The sequence below is a fragment of the Elaeis guineensis genome, chromosome 12 (assembly GCF_000442705.2).
Source record: "Elaeis guineensis isolate ETL-2024a chromosome 12, EG11, whole genome shotgun sequence".
Lineage (NCBI taxonomy): Eukaryota > Viridiplantae > Streptophyta > Magnoliopsida > Arecales > Arecaceae > Elaeis > Elaeis guineensis.
The window spans coordinates 27184738-27189403 of NC_026004.2; positions in this window are offsets into that span (position 1 = coordinate 27184738).

Sequence of the window (4666 nt, forward strand, 5' to 3'; positions counted from 1 at the left end):
GGATCCATCCACTCTTTTGAGTGATTGGAAAGGCAATTCATGCTATATTTTGGTAGCCAGAGGCCACGATCGAGGAACAACGACAGCCTCTTCTCTATTGAGTAGAGAGAGGGCGAGTCGCTGAGGGACTATGTGGTGCATTTTAATGCTGGCATGCTGAAAGTCTGAGACTTCAATGAGATCCTTTCCGTATCGACATTGAAGCTTGGACTCAAAGACAAGTGCCTGATTTTCTCCATGAGCAAGAACTTTCCGAAAAACTATGCCGAACTCCTGCCCAGGCATGAAAATATATGCAGATCGAAGAGGAAGAGGTACTTTGGCATGAAGGGAGAAAGAACAGCGATAGCAAGAGGCCCCATGAAGATAATCATGGAGCCTTAAAAGAAAGTTGCCCCCAAAAATAGAGGAAGGTGAAGAGCTCTCCATGTTGCTTCAATGACTACACCCCTCTCTCTGCCCTGCATGCCCAAATCGTCATAGAGATTGAAGGAAAGGATATCTTATGGTGGCCCCAAAAGATAAGGACACCAACAAGTCAGATAAACAAGAAGAAGTATTACCATTTTCATTGGGACCATGGTCACGACATCGAGAAGTGTCGCCAGTTGAAGGATGCAATCAGGGAACTCATTTGCCAAAGCTACCTCGATGGGTATATCAAAAACAAGGGCAAAGAGCCAGTTGAGGAGTCACGTCAGGTCCCAACCGATGCGAAGGACGATCACGACAACCTTCCGATAGCTAGCATCATCCATATGATTTTGAGTCTCGTTGGAGGTAGGGGGCAAAAGAGGAAGAGGGTGAAGGATTCGAAAGCAAGAAGCGATGAATAGAGGAAGCGAACTCTTCTCCTTTTGATGATGTTATTTTTTTTTCTAATATTGATATAATCAGAGTTCAAACTTCTCATAATGATACCATCATCATCTCAATGATGATAGCAAATTATGATGTAAAATAAATTTTGATTGGTAATGAAAGTTCTGTGATATCTTATTTTACAATACTTTCCAAAGAATGAAATTATCTAGGGAGCAACTCAAGCACGTTAATATGCCGCTGGTCGGCTTCTCTAGCAACTCAGTATCTGTAGAAGGTGAAGTGAAACTACTCATAACAACGATGAGATCACCTCAGCAGGTGACCATCCTCCTTAACTTCCTCGTGATCCGAATATCTTCAGTGTATAATGCTATCCTCAGGCGACCCAGACTCAATGCTTTGAGAGCCATCATCTCAATGTACCATCTCCTTGCCCCCTTCCCGACCAAGAACAAGATAGATGAGAGGCAATCAGATGCTCGCCAAAGAGTCCTTCATGACGATGGTCCAGGGAAATAAGCCAAAGAAGACTTTACTGGTCAAAGGCTTAAAGCTGAGGAAGGAGGGACCTGAGAACTGAGGTGAACCATTAGTAGAGCTCATCGAAGTGATGCTCGAGAAAGATTCGAGCCAAACTATCAAGATCAGAAGCCAACTGTCCAAACATCTTAAAGGTCAGCTAATCAATTTTTTTTGAATGAATGCCGATGTCTTCGTCTGGTTGGAGTCTAATATATCAAGTATTTCTCTCGATATCATCACACATAAATTGAATGTTGGTTTCTAGCATCATTCTGTTCAGTAAAAGAAAAGAAGCTTCATGCCAGAGCGATAGAGGGCGATCGATGAAAAAGTTGACAAGCTCCTCAGGATGGGATTAATCCAAAAATAAAGTATCTGGAATGGATCGCTAATGTGATCATGGTAAAAAAAGCCAACAACAAGTAGAGAATCTACATCGACTACACTGATCCCAATAAAACTTTTCCCAAAGATGGCTTTTTTTTGTCAAAGATTGATCAGTTGATAGATGCCACCTTAGATCACAAGCTCCTAAGCTTCATGGGTGCATTCTCAAGTTATAATTAAATTCAAATGGTATCTGAAGACGAAGAGAAGACTGCCTTCATAATTGAATGGAGGCTGTACTATTATAAGATGAACCTGTTCAGGTTGAAGAATGTAGGGGTGACCTACCAGTGCTTAGTCAATAAGATTTTTAAGAATCACATCGATCGTAATATGAAAGTGTGTATAGACGATATGCTTGTCAAGAGTATCGAGGTCGATCAACATATCGCCGACCTGGGTGCAGCCTTCAACGAACTTAGGCGCTGCTAGATATAGCTGAATCCAAGCAAGTGCACTTTCGGGATAAGTTTTAAAAATTTTTTTGGCTTCGTGGTCACTCAACTGGGAATCGAAGCTAATCCAAAAAAAATCCAAACACTTGTGGAGATGAAGCACCCACCAATAAGAAAGAAGCTTAACGCCTAACAAAAAGAGTGACAGCACTAAGCCGGTTTATCTCCAGATCGATCGAAAAGTGCCTTCCATTCTTCAAGACGATAGGACAAGTAAAGAATTTTGAGTGGTCAGAAGGATGTTGATCTACATTTGATGAATTCAAAAAATACTTGAGATCGACATCTCTTCTTTCCAAGCCTGAAGAAGGTGAGAAGTTGTACATATATTTGTCGGTCACCTCACAGACGATAAGTTCGGTCCTCATTAGAGAAGAAGCTGACGTGCAAAAGTCAATTTACTACACAAGCAAGGCCCTCAAAGAAGCAATGATTGAAAAGATTATCTACACTATCATCATCACCAGCAAGCGCCTCCGCCCATACTTCCAAGCCTATACCATTGTCATGCCCACTGACTAGCCCCTAAAGGCTATACTCCTGAGACCAGATACGTCTGGTCATCTAGCAAAATGGACAACTAAGCTTGAAGAATTTGACATCGAGTACCGGCCTCACATGGCAATAAAGGTGCAGATACTGGCAAATTTCATCATCAAGTGCATGATTCTTGAGGAAGGGCCAAGCTGCGATGTGATGAAGCTAGAGATCGATGTGCAAGACACTTGGTGGATACTACATATGGATGGTGAATTTCCAAGGAAGCAGCATAGGTCTGATCATTGCCAACTCCGATGGGGTCATTACTGAGTACACTTTTAGGTTTCACTTCAATGCCACAAACAATATGGCCGAATATGAAGTGCTCATCACAGGGCTCAGAATCATAAAGGAACTCGACATTGGGGAAGTCAAGTTATTTTTTGACTCTTAGCTCGTTGTGAGCCAAGCTCAGGATGAGTATGAGGCAAAGGATCCTACGATGGCAAGGTACCTCCACAAAATAAAAGATCTTTCCCAAGGCTTCAAAAAACGGACATCCAAAGGATTTCTAGATCGAAGAATGCATGAGCTGATGTGCTATCCCACTTTGCTACATCCAATGCTGCTGATCTAGGATGGAAGACCTACATCGAGCACTTGAGCATCCTAAGCATCAAAGAGATTGCCGATGTCAACCAAATTGATGAAGAGCTAAGCTGGATGGACCCACTGGTGAGATATCTGACCGACGACATAGTCCCGAAAGATAAAAAAGAAGCTTGAGCAGTCAAATGCTAAGCTTCATAATACATATTACGTGATGGTCATCTCTACAAGAAATCACTTTTGATGCCATTGCTCAGATGCCTTAGACTGTCATAAGCTAATTACGCACTTCATGAGATTCACGAAGATATTTGTGGCAGCTATGTCAGAAGCAGAATGCTAGCACATAAGCTGCTACAACAAAGATACTATTGACCCAAAATGCAAAAAGATGCAGAAAATTTCATCCTCAAGTGCGACCGATGCCAGAGGAACTCCAATATTTAAACAATGCCAGCATCCCAGCTCACTCCGATCTTGTCCCCTTGGCCTTTTGCAATGTGAGGGATGGATATGCTCGGCCTCTTTTTGATGGCAACAGGTCAAAGAAAATTTTTAATTATAATGATAGATTACTTCACAAAGTGGATAGAAGTCAAACCTCTAGCTCAAATCATCGAGCAGAAAGTTAGAAACTTTATCTAGAGGTTGATTATATGTAGATTTGGACTTCTGAGGATAATCATCACCGACAACGGTCGATAGTTCGATAACGTCAAGTTTAGAGATTTTTACTCCAAACTCCATATTGAACATCAGTTCACTTCCGTTGGGCATCTCCAATCAAATAAAAAAGCTGAAGTTACAAACAAGGCAATTCTCTAAGGGCTCAAAAAGAGGCTAGATCGAGCTAAAGGACTATAGATAGACGAGCTCTATAACATCTTGTGGGCTTACGAAACTATGCCTTGAACACCAACTGGAGAAATACCCTTCAAACTTGCCTTTGGCATAGAAGCTATCATCTCTGTAGAAATCGGTCTTTCTCCCTACAGAGATAGAACTTTGACGAGCAAAGAAATTCTGATCAACTTCGCTTCGAGCTTGATCTTCTTGAGGAGGTCAGGGATAGAGCACTGATTAGAATGGCCTCTTATTGATAGAAGGTTACTCATTACTATAATTCGAGGGTCAAGCTGGAGATCTTTAGACGTGGCGATCTTGTATTGTATCGAGCCAAAGTCTCAAAACTGATCGAACAAGGCAAGTTAGCCCTAAATTGGGAAAGGCCCTATCATGTCTCCAAAGTCTTCCAACCAGGATCTTATCAAATCGAGGAGCTAGATGGTATGCCTATACCCCAGACTTGAAATTATCAGAACTTAAGAATGTACTATCAGTAAGTCTTGTTTCAAAGGAATACTCAATGAAATCCTTATTAACTAGAC